The sequence below is a fragment of the Panulirus ornatus genome, chromosome 1 (genome assembly GCF_036320965.1).
Source record: "Panulirus ornatus isolate Po-2019 chromosome 1, ASM3632096v1, whole genome shotgun sequence".
Lineage (NCBI taxonomy): Eukaryota > Metazoa > Arthropoda > Malacostraca > Decapoda > Palinuridae > Panulirus > Panulirus ornatus.
In genome coordinates this window covers 24,891,806-24,910,902 of record NC_092224.1, presented here as the reverse complement: position 1 = coordinate 24,910,902, position 19,097 = coordinate 24,891,806, and the positions used below count along the sequence as shown (strand labels likewise).

Genomic DNA, 19,097 nt, shown 5'->3' with positions numbered 1-19,097 from the left:
ACACAAGACTTATCATTTATTAGATGTTTCTCTGGAAAAATACTTGGAACTAATTGTATCTCATGAGTCCACTTATTCATCGCTTTATCTTCATTGTTAAATGATGGTAAGCGGATCCTATACGAACGTGACGAGCAGAGAATACAGAGCAACAGGGGTGGCCTAGCTGTTCATCCTCCTCTATTGCCCGAAGAATCCTATTTTTGAATGGGTCCGGGTGTTACTGCAGAACTTCTTTTCTAGGAGCTCGTGCAGCTCCATGGCTGCGCTACTTACAGTGGCAGGGAACTATGGAGTCCCTTGGAGTGAAAAATTCTTCGAAAAGACTGTACTTCCTTTCTTTTGTCAATGGATGATGATATAGCCACGCTAAAGATGACATTTCAATGTCGTGTAACAACAGGTAGGAGGAGTCTGGCAATACCCATATATATATATATATATATATATATATATATATATATATATATATATATATATATATATATATATATATATATCTTTCATACTATTCGCCATTTCCCGCGTTAGCAAGTAGCGTTAAGAACAGAGGACTGGGCCTCTGAGGGAATATCCTCACTTGGCCTCGTTCTCCGTTCCTTCTTTTGGAAAATTAAAAAAAAAAAAAACGAGAGGGGAGGATTTCCAGCCCCCCGCTCCCTCCCCTTTTAGTCGCCTTCTACGACACGCAGGGAATACGTGGGAAGTATTCTTTCTCCCCTATCCCCAGGGATAATATATATATATATATATATATATATATATATATATATATATATATATATATATATAATGTGTGTGTGTGTGTAGTGTGTGTGTGTGCGTGTGTTCCTTTCTTGGCTATGGAATTTGAATAGAGACATGAGTTGTGTTCTCATTCGTAAATGCAGCTTTAAAAAAAAGATCCTGATCTCTATGAGTTCGTTGTCTTGAACCAAGTCAACATTTTCTGTAATTAATCGACAAACTGGTTGGTTAATGACTCTCTTGCTTCTCACATAACTATAAAGCTTCTTGATGTCTTTTTTTTTTTGCTATTTTCAGCACTATGTTCTTCACACTGACGCATATGTCTCTTTGCGCAGACTTGTGTAATCTATTGTATCATGTTGGTTGTTGGTCTACTTAAGTTTCTTATGCGCTACTTTCTTGGACAACAAGCACGTTTTTATTTCATCGTTCCACCATTTTGGCTTCGATTAGGAAAAAGACCGTCCACCACGCACTGGCACATATGTTCCTTCAACTGCTTTGAAAGTTTTACCGAAGTTTTTTTTTCAAGCTACGTGCATACCGTTTTCATTGACGATATCAGTCCAGATTTGCTTTGCAAGAGCACCGCGAAGACCATCAGAACTGCAAGTCTAAAATCAGAATATCTTTTTGTGGACTTTCATTTTGACCAACATTACACATCGTATCGAAGGTTTGTTACCTCAGTTTGTCTGTGATCACATATACCAAACATTTCTCTAACTTCAACATGATTAACGATGATCCCGGATCTCTGGGTAATGACAGACACAACTAACCACTTACGAGACCGAAGGTGAAAAGAGCAGTCAAATTCAGAGTTGAGAACAAAGCTCCAGGAACGGACTGATTCACAGGAAAGATGAAGAGACGAATTCATTGTTGTCAAAATTTCAAGATTGATAAACTGTATATGGAATAGTTAGCCAGTGGCCTTGGCTCGGTATATCACCAAGATTATATTGTTATACAAAAAAAAGATAAAAGTGTGCAGTGATCATGTAGGATTACTACTGCTGTTAATAGTTTCCACTGTGCACTCAAAGTCCGTACGAAACAACTGCAGGTAGCCAGTGTAACTTCCCTTTCAAGAGACCCACAGTATACAATATTTTCACGCTGCGGCAAATCCTACAGAATAGTTGAATATGCAAGGGGAAATGACAATGACTGATCCTCCCTATGTTGATCATACTGAAATGTATAAGTAGATAGACAGTTAACACAGACAACGTAAAGTGGCGTGAGAGGTTTTGCATTACCGTCTTGATTATGAAATAGAAGATATATTTGTCCAAGTACCTCAGCACCGGTCGAGAATAATGAGGTGCGTAAAACTCTCTATTCATGATCATACTGAGGGTTAACTCAGGTTTCTTTCTTAGCCTTCGAGGCTGGATGATTTGACCTTCGAGGCTGGATGATTTGACCTTAGAGGATGGATGATTTGACCTTCGAGGCTGGATGATTTGACCTTAGAGGATGGGTGATTTGACCTTCGAAGATGGATGATTTGACCTTCGAGGATGGATGATTTGACCTTCGAGGCTGGATGATTTGACCTTAGAGACTGGATGATTTAAACTTTGAGGCTTTTGAAGGAGCTTTGGAAATCGACATTGCCCCTAAACTGTCGCCAGAGCCCAGCCTTATGAGGATGGGTAAGGATGCAACTATCTACTGACAAATATTAGAAATGCATTCAAGCTCTTGATAAGAAGATATTCATCAAGCTGTCTACCTACTACATGAGACAAGAACTGGAATACGCTTCTTGAGTAGGGTTGCCGCACGTAAAGAAGCATAAAGAACTGATAGAGAAGGTCCAGAGGAGAGCAACAAAGATTGATACCAGAACTGGAAATAGCAGAGTCACAGGAAAAGGGTACGGGCCTTGAATATTTCCACCAAGGAAGAGAGAAGAGCGAGGGATAACAACCTTTGAATTTTTGATCCAGAATAATCACGTGAATAATCAGTGGACAGTTCTAAATATATGTAGGGAAAGAACAACCAGAGGACGTAGCTTGATATCAAGCAAGACACTTGAGGATATAGATATGATGACGATGTAACCCTTACGGTGTAAGAACAGTGGATGACTGGGATAGACTGAATGAGGAAATAGTAGATTCAACCAGACTACAGGAGTTGAAGAAGTTGTATGACAGTGGAAAAGAGTTAAGAACTGGAGCTCAACGAATGAAAACTGCCTCCGCATATGTTACAAAAACATGATGACACACACACACACATATTTATATATCATCATTACCACATAACCACAGGACTCTGTCTTCAAAGATCCTTGCAGCTTCAAAGCTGTGCTACAATCAGTAGCAGGAGAAAGAATGAACCCCCTTTTGAATGAGAAGTTCACAAACCAGCAGAGGTAAAAGGTAGATTTCGTCCTTTCTCCTGTACCGTCATATGCTCATCTACTGCTTACTGTTGTGATGTCAGAGGTACATCTAGTGTTGCTTGCATATTGCCGTTCCTTTAGGGATACATCTAGGTACAGTTAATGTGGTCTCTTACTCCCGTACCGTCAGAGGTGACTCAAGTATTTACAGCTGTACCGTCCAGTATTGTGAACTGCTGTACCGTCAGGTGTTGACCCTACCCTCCCTCATCCCCCAGCATGACTGCTCCCTTACCCTCCACTCGCCTCCCTTCCCGTCAAGCCTAGCCTCTTCCCCTTCCCCGATAGCCTACCCATACTACTCCCTTCACCCTGGAACTAGCACCCATCCTCTCCCCTTCCAGTCTTCCCCCTTCCTCCACCTCCGGCCTGCCACCTCCCACTCCCTCCGGTCTGCCCCATCTCTTTCCCTCCTGCCAGCCCGCTCTCTCCCCTTCCAGGATGCCCCCTCCTTCTCCCTCCATTATGCCCAGCTTTCCCCCTTCACCTTACCTCCTCCCCTCTCCCTCCTATCTCTCTGGCCTGCCCCTTCCCTCTCCGTTCAGCCTGCCCATTCCCTCTACCCTATTCCCTCTCTCTCCCTCGGTCCTAAACCCTTCCTCTCCCCTGAAGTCTTTTCTCTCCTTTCCCCCACCATCCTGCCCCTCCCTACGCCCTCCATCCTCGTCCCTCCTTCCCCCACCTGAGCCTACCCCTCTCCCTCCCTCTCCAGCCAACATACCCCCACCCTCTCCCCCTCCATACTGCCCCCTGCACCTCTCACTAGTCTCCCCCACACACCACCAGGAACCCCACTCTGGCACTCAAGTATCGACTGGCGGCGGTAAGGAATCGTGTCGCCGGAAATGCTTTAATGTCGGTGCTTGTGGCTAAGTCAGGAAATGTTTGAAATGTGCCTTAACGAGGGGAGCAAAAGATGCCCCCCCACCTCCATCCCACGCCCCGATGCAGCAACTCTCCCCCGTTACCTCTCCCCTCTCTCCTCCTCCTCCTCCTCCCCTTGTTCACTCTTTATTCTCAGTCCTTCCCTCCATCTCTTCTCCCGCCGTGATGGCGGTGGTCTGTTCCAAGGAGAGTGAGGGAACGTGCAGATTGTGTGTGTGTGTGTTTGTGTGTGTGTGTATGTGTGTGTGTGCGTGGGTGTGAGTATGTTATCTGAGCGTTTCTGTGGATGTGTGTGTGTGTGTGTGTGGGTGGGTGTGAGTATGTTATCTGTGCGTGTGTGTGTGTGTGTGTGTGTGTGTGTGTGTGTGTGTACAATACCGATTATTACGCTCTTGGGCTTCACTTGCTGAACTTTCTTAACCGTCATACATTTATTTTCAAACTTTTGTATTCTACCAGCATTTATAATTTCATCACTAAGCATTTTTCCATTCATTTTCGTTCTATGACATATAATAGTTTCTCTACATCAGATTTAAGAAGTTTCTTGTTTAATTTCTTACTATGAACTGTGGCTGTTCTGTCTTTTCATCTTTCGAGAACTTCTCTGTCGACATTGTCACACTTGCCATAAGAAAAGTGAAACTTATGATAAAGTTAATCCCTCCTCTTTTCTCTTTCATAGTAAGCAAATCATTGGCCAGTTTTCTCACTGTTACTCAGCTTTCTTAATTCTGGTAACATCTTTCTTGCCCTTGTCTGGACCGTCTTCATCATCACTTTAAGTTTATTAAAAAATCATTGACAACATTTAAAAGGTACATTCTAGTTTGGCCTTATGAGGGATTTGCTTCAAATTTTCTTATCCATTTACATCAATGCTATTCTAACATAAGCCACCAAACAGTATACATCCTTTACAGTACTTACGAGGTGGAGCCATGATGACAGATTATGTATGTTGTCAATTTCCCAGTCCTCTCACGCACAGTTTCCCGCCGCTTATTTCTTGCTCAACTATATTCATGCTGAAGCCTTCGTACAATGTCCCATCCTCGTTTCTTTATTTTTTTTCTGTGGTTGTATTTCAACCGCGTATTGCACAGACTTTGGCATTGTTTCTTTCCGTCACGACTTTAGTATCATCCTATTAACATTTTCAGGTATAAGTCCAGACGTTCTGTTGAATTATCAATATAGATCAAGAAGAAAAATTGGTCCCAAAACTCAGCCCTGCGGCACGCCACTTGTGGCCCTAACCCATTCCAAGAAGGCTTCTCTAAAATGCGTCCTTTGAGCTCTTCAGCTAAGACGATTTTCCGTCCACTGGAGGAATCTTTACTTAATTCCTGCCTGAAGATCTAGCTTCTTCATCAACTTCCTATTTAGTAAATTGACCCAAGCTTTCAATCGGTCTAGGAATACACAACCAACCCATCCTTCTCCATTGTCTACGAAAGAGCTCACTCTCTCTTAGAAGTCTATGAAATTGGTTACACATGCTTCATCAAACGGATTTAAAAGCTTGTAGTTTATGATCAGGTTACTCCTTACTCTTCTTTCCTCTCGAAGGCAGTTCAACGGTCTACATCCTCTCTCAGCTACTCGCCTGCTTAAGTCAGATTTCATCTTTGTTGTTCTCCTCTGGGCCCTCTCAATTAAATCTCTTTGCTTCTTCAAGTGCAGAGACCAGACTTAAGAACTATATCCTAGTTTTGGTCTGATTACGTTGTAACTAGAATGTCGAACATTTCCTTATCCATTTACTCCAACGTCACTCTGACAGTTGACAAGATACAGCTCTTCTTAACGATTCTCCTGATGTGGAGCTCTGACGATACATTTGGAAAACGTTGATTCCTTGGGTCTGTCTTGTAGCTTATATCTCACTAGACAGTAAGGGTACTAAGGCGTACGGTCACTGTTTCCCGTCTTCAATACTTTTCATTCATCGGGATGACTTTCATCAGTCATTCACCGGGCCACCTCTGCAGTTTTGTCGAGGTTCCCTTGTAAGGTCAGGTATGGCGTGCAGCTGCTCTAGGTGAAGGTCAGGTATGGCGTGCAGCTGCTCTAGGTGAAGGTCAGGTATGGCGTGCAGCTGCTCTCGATGAGGAACAGGTATAGCGTGCAGCTGCTCTAGGTGAAGGTCAGGTATGGCGTGCAGTTGCTCTAGTTGAAGGTCAGGCATGGCGTGCAGCTGCTCTAGGTGAAGGTCAGGTATGGCGTGCAGCTGCTCTCGATGAGGAACAGGTATAGCGTGCAGCTGCTCTAGGTGAAGGTCAGGTATGGCGTGCAGCTGCTCTCGATGAGGAACAGGTATAGCGTGCAGCTGCTCTCGATGAGGAACAGGTATAGCGTGCAGCTGCTCTAGGTGAAGGTCAGGTATGGCGTGCAGCTGCTCTAGGTGAAGGTCAGGTATGGCGTGCAGCTGCTCTCGATGAGGAACAGGTATAGCGTGCAGCTGCTCTAGGTGAAGGTCAGGTATGGCGTGCAGTTGCTCTAGTTGAAGGTCAGGCATGGCGTGCAGCTGCTCTAGGTGAAGGTCAGGTATGGCGTGCAGCTGCTCTAGGTGAAGGTCAGGTATGGCGTGCAGTTGCTCTAGTTGAAGGTCAGGCATGGCGTGCAGCTGCTCTCGATGAGGAACAGGTATAGCGTGCAGCTGCTCTCGATGAGGAACAGGTATAGCGTGCAGCTGCTCTCGATGAGGAACAGGTATAGCGTGCAGCTGCTCTCGATGAGGAACAGGTATAGCGTGCAGCTGCTCTCGATGAGGAACAGGTATAGCGTGCAGCTGCTCTAGGTGAAGGTCAGGTATGGCGTGCAGCTGCTCTCGATGAGGAACAGGTATAGCGTGCAGCTGCTCTCGATGAGGAACAGGTATAGCGTGCAGCTGCTCTAGGTGAAGGTCAGGTATGGCGTGCAGCTGCTCTAGGTGAAGGTCAGGTATGGCGTGCAGCTGCTCTAGGTGAAGGTCAGGTATGGCGTGCAGCTGCTCTCGATGAGGAACAGGTATAGCGTGCAGCTGCTCTCGATGAGGAACAGGTATAGCGTGCAGCTGCTCTAGGTGAAGGTCAGGTATGGCGTGCAGCTGCTCTAGGTGAAGGTCAGGTATGGCGTGCAGCTGCTCTAGGTGAAGGTCAGGTATGGCGTGCAGCTGCTCTAGGTGAAGGTCAGGTATGGCGTGCAGCTGCTCTAGGTGAAGGTCAGGTATGGCGTGCAGCTGCTCTCGATGAGGAACAGGTATAGCGTGCAGCTGCTCTAGGTGAAGGTCAGGTATGGCGTGCAGCTGCTCTAGGTGAAGGTCAGGTATGGCGTGCAGCTGCTCTAGGTGAAGGTCAGGTATGGCGTGCAGCTGCTCTCGATGAGGAACAGGTATAGCGTGCAGCTGCTCTAGGTGAAGGTCAGGTATGGCGTGCAGCTGCTCTCGATGAGGAACAGGTATAGCGTGCAGCTGCTCTAGGTGAAGGTCAGGTATGGCGTGCAGTTGCTCTAGTTGAAGGTCAGGCATGGCGTGCAGCTGCTCTCGATGAGGAACAGGTATAGCGTGCAGCTGCTCTAGGTGAAGGTCAGGTATGGCGTGCAGCTGCTCTAGGTGAAGGTCAGGTATGGCGTGCAGCTGCTCTCGATGAGGAACAGGTATAGCGTGCAGCTGCTCTAGGTGAAGGTCAGGTATGGCGTGCAGCTGCTCTCGATGAGGAACAGGTATAGCGTGCAGCTGCTCTAGGTGAGAGTCAGGTATGGCGTGCAGTTGCTCTAGTTGAAGGTCAGGCATGGCGTGCAGCTGCTCTAGGTGAAGGTCAGGTATGGCGTGCAGCTGCTCTCGATGAGGAACAGGTATAGCGTGCAGCTGCTCTAGGTGAAGGTCAGGTATGGCGTGCAGCTGCTCTCGATGAGGAAGAGGTATGGCGTGCAGCTGCTCTAGGTGAAGGTCAGGTATGGCGTGCAGCTGCTCTAGGTGAAGGTCAGGTATGGCGTGCAGCTGCTCTAGGTGAAGGTCAGGTATGGCGTGCAGCTGCTCTAGGTGAAGGTCAGGTATGGCGTGCAGCTGCTCTAGGTGAAGGTCAGGTATGGCGTGCAGCTGCTCTAGGTGAAGGTCAGGTATGGCGTGCAGCTGCTCTCGATGAGGAACAGGTATAGCGTGCAGCTGCTCTCGATGAGGAACAGGTATAGCGTGCAGCTGCTCTAGGTGAAGGTCAGGTATGGCGTGCAGCTGCTCTAGGTGAAGGTCAGGTATGGCGTGCAGCTGCTCTCGATGAGGAACAGGTATAGCGTGCAGCTGCTCTCGATGAGGAACAGGTATAGCGTGCAGCTGCTCTAGGTGAAGGTCAGGTATGGCGTGCAGCTGCTCTCGATGAGGAACAGGTATAGCGTGCAGCTGCTCTAGGTGAAGGTCAGGTATGGCGTGCAGCTGCTCTAGGTGAAGGTCAGGTATGGCGTGCAGCTGCTCTAGGTGAAGGTCAGGTATGGCGTGCAGCTGCTCTAGGTGAAGGTCAGGTATGGCGTGCAGCTGCTCTCGATGAGGAACAGGTATAGCGTGCAGCTGCTCTAGGTGAAGGTCAGGTATGGCGTGCAGCTGCTCTAGGTGAAGGTCAGGTATGGCGTGCAGCTGCTCTAGGTGAAGGTCAGGTATGGCGTGCAGCTGCTCTAGGTGAAGGTCAGGTATGGCGTGCAGCTGCTCTAGGTGAAGGTCAGGTATGGCGTGCAGCTGCTCTCGATGAGGAACAGGTATAGCGTGCAGCTGCTCTCGATGAGGAACAGGTATAGCGTGCAGCTGCTCTAGGTGAAGGTCAGGTATGGCGTGCAGCTGCTCTAGGTGAAGGTCAGGTATGGCGTGCAGTTGCTCTAGTTGAAGGTCAGGCATGGCGTGCAGCTGCTCTAGGTGAAGGTCAGGTATGGCGTGCAGCTGCTCTCGATGAGGAACAGGTATAGCGTGCAGCTGCTCTCGATGAGGAACAGGTATAGCGTGCAGCTGCTCTCGATGAGGAACAGGTATAGCGTGCAGCTGCTCTCGATGAGGAACAGGTATAGCGTGCAGCTGCTCTAGGTGAAGGTCAGGTATGGCGTGCAGCTGCTCTCGATGAGGAACAGGTATAGCGTGCAGCTGCTCTCGATGAGGAACAGGTATAGCGTGCAGCTGCTCTAGGTGAAGGTCAGGTATGGCGTGCAGCTGCTCTCGATGAGGAACAGGTATAGCGTGCAGCTGCTCTAGGTGAAGGTCAGGTATGGCGTGCAGCTGCTCTCGATGAGGAACAGGTATAGCGTGCAGCTGCTCTCGATGAGGAACAGGTATAGCGTGCAGCTGCTCTAGGTGAAGGTCAGGTATGGCGTGCAGCTGCTCTAGGTGAAGGTCAGGTATGGCGTGCAGCTGCTCTAGGTGAAGGTCAGGTATGGCGTGCAGCTGCTCTCGATGAGGAACAGGTATAGCGTGCAGCTGCTCTAGGTGAAGGTCAGGTATGGCGTGCAGCTGCTCTCGATGAGGAACAGGTATAGCGTGCAGCTGCTCTCGATGAGGAACAGGTATAGCGTGCAGCTGCTCTAGGTGAAGGTCAGGTATGGCGTGCAGCTGCTCTCGATGAGGAACAGGTATAGCGTGCAGCTGCTCTAGGTGAAGGTCAGGTATGGCGTGCAGCTGCTCTAGGTGAAGGTCAGGTATGGCGTGCAGCTGCTCTCGATGAGGAACAGGTATAGCGTGCAGCTGCTCTAGGTGAAGGTCAGGTATGGCGTGCAGCTGCTCTCGATGAGGAACAGGTATAGCGTGCAGCTGCTCTCGATGAGGAACAGGTATAGCGTGCAGCTGCTCTCGATGAGGAACAGGTATAGCGTGCAGCTGCTCTAGGTGAAGGTCAGGTATGGCGTGCAGCTGCTCTCGATGAGGAACAGGTATAGCGTGCAGCTGCTCTAGGTGAAGGTCAGGTATGGCGTGCAGCTGCTCTAGGTGAAGGTCAGGTATGGCGTGCAGCTGCTCTAGGTGAAGGTCAGGTATGGCGTGCAGCTGCTCTAGGTGAAGGTCAGGTATGGCGTGCAGCTGCTCTCGATGAGGAACAGGTATAGCGTGCAGCTGCTCTCGATGAGGAACAGGTATAGCGTGCAGCTGCTCTAGGTGAAGGTCAGGTATGGCGTGCAGCTGCTCTAGGTGAAGGTCAGGTATGGCGTGCAGCTGCTCTAGGTAAAGGGGTTTCGGGGTAGGGGCTGCAGTTTGTTTCTCGATGAGGAAGGGGTTTAATGGCGGCAGCTGCTTCGGGTGAAGGTTAAAATTCCCGCCCGCAGCTCCCCCAAAGGGGTGAGGCCCCAAAGTATGTTTAAATTCTAGGTGCAGCACCCTTCGCCCAGCACATTTTCACGTAACACACCACTCCCCTTTCCCCCTTACGGGAAAAACATATAAAAGAAAACGACTAGAAACTCTAATAATCTCGAAAGGGGAAAAGGAATATAAAATATATTAAAAAAATATATATATAATTTATAAATATAAAAATAAAATAAAATTTTATATAAAATATAAAAATTATTTTATATATTCAAAAATCAGACAAAAAAACGGCCCCCCCCCTCCAACCCCCCCAAATTATGCAAAAACCCCCCAACCGGGGCCCCAAAATTTTTCCCTTCCATCTTTTTTGTGCCCCAAGGGCTTCTCTCTCTCTCTCTCTCTCTCTCTCTCTCTCTCTCTCTCTCTCTCTCTCTCTCTCTCTCTCTCTCCCCCCCCGGCTCTAAGACACGCTCTTACCTCGCCCTTTGGCATCTTAGAAACACACATACCACTAGTTTTACTTCGTTAGATAAAATGTTTGAAGAAACAATTTGGGATGATATTTCTTTTAGAATATGATAGAAGAATCTATGGGTCGCCCGCGGTCGAGCCCACTTTGGTTCAGTTTCTGGTTATGGCAGCCTGTCCACAGTCAACTCAACTGTTCATCTTCTCATGTGGGCTGGTCAGTAATGTATTTGATTGGCTTAGGCTATGGTATATATATATATATATATATATATATATATATATATATATATATAGAGAGAGAGAGAGAGAGAGAGAGAGAGAGAGAGAGAGAGAGAGAGAGAGAGATTGCATCCCTGGGGATAGGGGAGAAAGAATACCGCCCACGTATTCCTTGCGTGTCGTAGAAGGCGACTAAGAGGGGAGGGAGCGGGTGTCTGGAAATCCTCCATCTTGTATTACTCTCCGAAAGAAAGAACAGAGGAAGGAGCCAGGTGAGGATTTTTCCCTTTAGGACTCTGTCATCTGTTCTTGGCATTCAATTGCCCTCCCATCTCGGCTACCATTAAAAAGACAAAAAATAGCCAAAAATCAGTAAAGAAGGTGTAGCAAAAGATCATACTTAACAAATCCAACAGATTTCTTTCGTCAAATATATGATACCTGGGACTCTCCAAAATATCCGCAGATGTGATAGGCTTGGCTTAGGAAACTGAATCTCCGCGTGTATTGCAGAGCGGCAGACACGGGTGACAGAGCGTGGTATTAAACAACGAAGCGTTCGAGTGGTTCAATGTGACCAGCGGGGTTCCACAGGACTCACCTCTTCGACCCACAGTTTTTCATGATCTGCCTCACTGATCTGGAGACAAGACTTATTTGGTGAGATTCAAAATTTGCCGATGAGGTGAAACTAGGCTATAAAATCAGTCAAAGGAAGAGTGTCTAAAGGATTCAAAGGGACTTAGACAGTCTGATATAGCAGAAAGAGACGGAGTAAACAGAGTGCAATGTTGAGATATACAAAGTAATGCAATTTTGTGAGTGAAGTCATGCGAGTTTCTTGGTAAGTTATTATCAACATAATCACCTAAGAGTGATAGATATGTAAAACAACACCATAGCTGCGCATAATAAAGCAAGGAAAAATACTAGGTTTCCCGGCCAGAAATATGAGATATAGAACGAAGCTTCCTATTTAGGTCTCACTCAGAATATACAGTGTAATTCTAGTCACTAAACTTAATCCAAGGCGAAGAATAAGAACAAGTCCAAAACGGAGCAACAAATCGAAGTCCTTTTCTCAAAAATAAGCCTTGTGAGGTAAGACCCAGGAACTTGAAAATGATTTACCAGTATGTTTTCATCAGTTATAACTTCAGCAAAGTCAAAATCATAGTATAGAATAACAAGGAAGAGTCGAACCGGTAATGGGGGCAAATGCTTTTCCACTCATCTGTAGAATACTGGATTAGATCACTGCAGGACGTTGCCATAGTAAGGATTATCAGCACCCTTAGACTACAGCTAGACAAATACTTCAGTCATAACAATTATCAGAAGATGAATATGATCACGAAGAGAAAGAAAAGAATTGGAATGCTTCTTAACATACAATTTTGCCTTTTTTTTACTTTAATTTCCTTATCAGTGTTAATGCCTCCTCCTCATCGTATCCTACGTAAACATTGGAGCAGAGTCCTCTTCCCATCCTCACTTTCCTATAGAATTTCCTTGGTGTTACACCCTAGGGATGTATCCTAAATAATAAAATCCTTCGCTATTTTCCCGTCAGCTTGTATACAAAAGTTATTATCATCCTGTTTCTGTCTCTCCCAGATCAGGACTGCTGGACCGACCTCTGGCAGATAACACTTGCATGGAGCATCAAGTCTCCTCTGTTATCTGTTCTTTCCACGTACACCACACATACCTGGACATATTCCGCTGAACTCTTCAAGGAGTTTAGTAAGTTCCTATATTGTATTATCATCATCATTGTTATTATCATCAGTTGTAGTAGTAGTATCGTTATGGTTATTGTTATTATCATTATTATAATTATCATAATTATTCCTATTATTATTATCATTATTATTACTATAATTATTATTATCATTATCATTATTATTGTTGTTATTATCATCATTATTATCACATCTATTATCATGAATGTTACTATCATTTAGTATTATTGTTACTGATATTATCATCATTATTATCATTATTATACCTATTATTATAGATTTCATTATCTTTATTAGTATTATAGTTACTGTTATTATTATCATCATTATCATTACTACTTTCACTATCAGTATGATTATCATTATGATGATTATTACCATAATTATCGTTAGCATTATCATTTCCGTTGCCGAAATCATCATGGTTCATTTACTGACGATAGAATATCGTGAATGATTTGATCATTCCACGTAGAATGTGAACCATTTAGGGCGAGGTGACCAGATATATGTATTTCAATATGTATCAGAAACCGACCCTCGAGTCGTATATATCAATGTTGCGCACTGGACCAGTTCAGAGTTGACTGGCACTCCTGTATCTACAGCGACTATTTATAGAATGTCGGGAGAGGCCCTTCGAACCCTCCTGGTGAGTAATTACTGCTCTTGATGACCGGCCAGAGAGTGATCAGCCATCGCTGATCCTCAGGCTGAATGAGAACCTGATCACAGTGGCTACCTCCACCTCTTCACTACCTGATGAGACATCAGTTTCTCAGATCACTCCACCACACTCACACCACAGCCGCGTCTCTTGAGGCTCGCCATCCATGGAGACGCAGTTTGGAGGGAGCCAGGTAAATACGTCAGCCATATATATATATATATATATATATATATATATATATATATATATATATATATATATATATATATATATATATATATCTTTCTTTCATACTATTCGCCATTTCCCGCGTTAGCGAGGTAGCGTTAAGAACAGAGGACTGGGCCTTAGAGGGAATATCCTCACCTGGCCCCCTTATCTGTTCCTTCTTTTGGAAAATTCAAATTAAAAAAACGAGAGGGGAGGATTTCCAGCCACCCGCTCCCTCCCCTTTTAGTCGCCTTCTACGACACGCAGGGAATACGTGGGAAGTATTCTTTCACCTCTATCCCCAGGGATAATATATATATATATATATATATATATATATATATATATATATATATATATATATATATATATATATATATATATATGTGTGTGTGTGTGTGTGTGTATTACATATTCGCCATTTCCCGCATTAGCGAGGTAGTGTTAAGAATAGAGGACTGAGCCTTAGAGGATATATCCTCACTTGGCCCCCTTTCCTGTTCCTTCTTTTGGAAAATCAATAGCGGGAGGTGAAGATTTCCAGCCCCCTGCTCCCTCCCCTTTTAGTCGCCTTCTACGACACGCAGGGAATGTGTGGGAAGTATTCTTTCTCCCCTATCCCCAGGGATAGTATATATATATATATATATATATATATATATATATATATATATATATATATATATATATACATACATACATATCCCAGCCGAAACCAGGTGCCCGTTGTATAGACAAACCCTTAGGGATGAACGCACAACTTGGGTTGACTGTGGACCAACAACCGCAACCAGGTTTCGAACCTATGCGCTCGACCCTGAGCGGCCCGTGAATGCGTGACGGTCAGGAACGCTAACTGCTACACCCCGGAGGTCCATATACCAGTGAGGTATCATCATACAATGTCTGGGTGACGTATCATACAAGGATGATATGTATTTGTCTTGCAGACATTTGCCTCTACTGTGTTACAAGTCTTGTTCCACAAAGTCTTTGATTTACGGAAAACATGGTGATGATACCAGCAATAATTATCATGACTGATGATAATGATAATAGAAGTATCAGTAACACGAGCAAGTAATATGAAGAGTAATACGAAGGCAAGCTGTTAGCTGCATGGAGGAGTCTTTACTGGGTCTAAATTTCGACTTTAAAGACATTATGTATCTGACTCGCGTGACACAAGCACCTCTGTGATAGTATGGGTGAAAGGCATGTAGGTGAGGTGGGTGGATGCAAACACAGAGCTTATGGAGGGTACAGTACATGGCCATGGTAGGGTGCCAGGTTGGGCGCGGGAACTGTGTTGATGGCACTGGGTATCAGAGCGTATTATACAGATGTTGACGTTGACAGTATGAGCGAGAGAGGTCAAAGCATATCATGTATAAGATATACATTATACAGAATGTACTTGCATTGGTAATAATGTAGGTTTGAGGTACATCTAAACACGGTTTATACATTGTCTGTTACACAAGTCACATGATTTGGCGGTTATAATACTTATGCATACAAATTGCGTAAGTCAACATTGTTACATCATGAAGAATGTTCAGAGGTTTAAGCGGAAGTTTGTCTGAAAGCATAGTCTACAGGAGGCAGTATGTTACTGGTGGTTACATACGCAAATTTAGAATGGTTATTGTATTGTGCAAATGATACCTCCATAGCTCAGGCATGGCAAATTTTGGATACAGACCCAGAATATCTTCAAGGATGTTATCGTCCGTAAAGTAGCCACAAAGTTGTCGACACATAAGGCGTTGAGGTCTGAAATCACTGATTTTAGGCTCACTTACATAATGTCCTGACGTACGTCCATCGGGTGCAGAGGACAGTCGGTACTTGGAATGTACAACATCATGGTTTGTCGCATCTTACCTCACGTACACCTGTCCCCTCATGTCGTATCATGGCATTTACTACAGCGGACAGGCACAGGCTTACCATACTGATGTTTCTTAAGCCTAAAATGATTATAGTACATGATATTACAACTACCTGGTCTATCAGCATCCCTCAAAAGGTTCACTTCTCGACGGCCAATGCTATATATGATCTGTGAGTACCAGATCGAGTATCACGTCAGGTCGTGGGAGGAAAACAAGCATGTTTAGCGAGATTATCAACACGGTCATGATCCGTATACCCAACATATGAAGACAACCATGGGAAGTAGATACACAGACCATTTGTTATAGGCTTCAGTAAGCGGTGAGTGTTGGAAGGATGAGTTTCCTAAGGGACACACACTCTCTGGAGAGGATCTGGTTTGGAGTCAGAATGGGTCATAGCACGATCCCTGAGTTGTGTGAGATATACTATAAAGTCCACAGTGGCTTGAGCTGGAGTAAGGGCAAAGTTTTTCCAGCTGAGAGTGTATGAATTTGTTCCTGTGGTCGACAGCATAAGCCGCACCGTGTTTACCGCAGACCCACAATGGTCCCTGAAGATACATCAGCAGGGTATTGCCAGACATGCTGGTACGGTGTCTAGCTGTCTACATATTAGTTCTTGTGGGATGTGAGGACTGAGCTGATCTGGATGGCAAATGACATCATCAGTTTAGAGAGGTTTGATGTGCCACATAGGCTTCTAGGATGCTGGTATAAGATTTGTCGGTAGTTATTCCTGGAGTTTTGACCCAACTTCCACCCCATAATTCACCTCAGTTCCCATACTTCCATTCGCTACCATGTCCACACCCCCCACCGTATCCAAAACACTCCACGTTCTCCATATTCTCCTCATCCAAGCTCAAACTCACACCAACGTGTCTTTCTCCCCTGCTAAACCTCATAACCTTACTTTTAATGACGTTAACTCTCAACTCCCTCCTCTCACGCACACTCTCCCAAACTCAGACACTAGATTCTGCAGTTTCTCACTCGAGTCTGCCACCAGAGCTGTGTACTTTTACAAACAGCAGTTGAATCACACTTCCTAGAGTCCCCAAACCCCCAGCAGACTGCAGATACCCGCACCTCTACCCAAGACCCATGAATTTACGTTCCTCACTCCCCCAGTTCACAGACAGCTTAAACGGCCACGGTCGCATCGCACAGACTGCAGCAGACCCACTCTGACATATAACCATTCACCCTCCCCATGTCCTACTGGTACACATGCCTTATTCTCCAAATGAAAGGTCCTCTCTTTTTTTTTTTTTTTTTGCTCGTAACTTCCCTCCCTCTCTATTTATTGGTAGCGCTTTCTATAAAGCATTTCTGTCAAGCCTATCAAACACATGCTGATATCAGGAATACATTTTCTGAGTGTTTCTCACAAATAAAAAAGAGAAACTGTTCCACACATCATCTACCATTTCTGAAGCGACGCAAACACACACACACACACACACACACACACACACACACACACACACACACACACACACACACACTATTTCTCAACCAGCCCCTAAAGGATGATGAACACCTGGGTTGCGTGTGGGTCGACTGCCGCGGCCAGGATTTGAGCCGATGAGGGCCCGTGCTGACTCATGATCAGAAACGCTAACTGCTGCACAACGGAGGCCCATGTGTGTGGGGTAGGGTGGGGATGGGGCACTGGATTGTGTTGCAGCGCAGTGTATGTGCCGGTGAGGAGGAGGAGGAGGAGGAGGAGGAGGCATCCCTCCCCTGCACCAGGATGCCCCATCGCCGCCGCCAGCGTGAGGGTGGCGGGGGAGGAGGAGAAACACCCACCCGGCCTATCTGACCCTCCCCCCTCCAGCCAGCGGCGGGGGAGGAGAACCACCTACCTCTGCCGACCTACCCCTCCCGCCGGAGGAGCTGACCCCTCACGAGTCACCCACACACGGCAGGATAAAATAACCTCCCGGAGTAACGTCGAGAAAGCGACGGTCGGGAGATGAAAGCGGCGGGTGTTTTCAGCGCGCCATAATAATGCTTCTATAAAAGCATTTTACATGTGGCGCTTCTGGCCGCCGGGTCATCATTGACAGCGGCCCGCCCTCCACCGCCTCCTCACCCCTCCTCTCCAAAATTGAAGCCTTCTCCAAGCTTCTTCTTTGTCTAGAGGACCTGCGTAAGTATACTTGTATTTTTTGCCCAAATTGGAAGAGAGGGGGAAGATACGCCCGCTGAAGCACGTCATTTTCACTCTTATGCGTTTTGGACGGAAATGCGATCATGTTGGAGGTGTTTGTGTTTCTCGCTCTCGACTAAGGGAGGTCGTCTTTCAAAAGTTCGGTCCAAACTAAGGGTGTGCTTCTTTTACGTTTCATTGTCACGGACGTATACCCTTGATGACGGCTTTGGGGAAGGATTTTTGTCATCAGAAGTTTCACTTTTATCGTGGACTATACACAACTAAAAGCTTTTGCGTTTCTGGAAGTGGATTATTACTAATCTGCATTTATCTGTCTTCGTTGATCCAACTTCTTTTTATATTTTCGGGGTGGAGACGTTCTTCATCCCCATGAGTGCATTTGAGGAGAGAATAACAAGCCTAAGGAAAGTACTCTCTCTCCCACGTTTCAATGAAAGTCGTAATGTCTTCGACACAAATTCTTCTATATATTCATAGAGAGTAAAAAGAATAAAAGGGTTATGTTTTTATTTCTTACTGCACGGTGATATTTCCTGGTTTCATACGATTTAGAAAAACAGCTTCATGTTCTGAATGGTTCATGTAAAGCGTCGAGCAACATCACTCGAGGAGGACTGACGAAGAGGATTGAACCCCCTGAGAGCCCCTCCCGCCTCCTCTGGCCTCGACCGCCGGCGGTGTAGAAGCGATCAAGAATCCTTCAATTCTGGTGCGAAAATTCGAGACCTGGGAAACAAATGAACAGCGATTTGAGTTTTTAATTGGAGCCTTGCTCTCTCTTTCTCTCTCTCTCTTTCCTCTTCTTTCTCTCCCCAGAGGAGGTACAAGAACTACTAAATGGCTCCTTCGTTACTGCCTTTTGACTCCTAGCAAGGAGGCGAGTCGTCAGTATACAGTGTAGGACCAGTAGGAAATCAGGCATGGAACATTGATTCTGAAGACGGCGGGAGGAGTGACTATCGAGGCAGCTGGTTGGCTGCCTTGTAAGCGGCAGAAAGTTGTCATAATGGTCGTGTTCGTCATGAGCTGTTCTCGTTTTCTTCCTTCCTCTTAAGGCCTCTCCTCGATGTGGCCTTTACTGACTGGTACTGGCGGGGGTGAAGTGCGTATGTCTGAAACTCTACATGGTAGGAACTTTTTACATAACTGTGTTGTGTATGGATAAAAAAAGGATGGTGTGACGGTGTATGTATACATAGTGATGATACACAAACATGGTCTCCACTTGAGTACACATACGTACACATAACGCACACATAAGCATGCATATATAGATACCTAACATCATCCAGAGAGGTGTGTGAAACTATCTGGTTTGAACAAGAAAAATTCTTTATCTTTTGTTGACCATTCCCCAGCGTTGACCATTCTCTTGCGTTGACCATT

The 19,097-nt window shown here is 45.7% G+C and overlaps 1 protein-coding gene across 1 annotated transcript in view; it reads left to right on the top strand.

The window, feature by feature from the left end:
• LOC139764625 (protein croquemort-like) overlaps positions 1-19,097 on the top strand; it is a 280,032-nt gene that overhangs the window by 142,353 nt on the left and 118,582 nt on the right. The window contains 1 exon segment of the mRNA XM_071691508.1: positions 12,624-12,752. The gene's annotated coding sequence lies outside the window, so the exon portion shown is untranslated.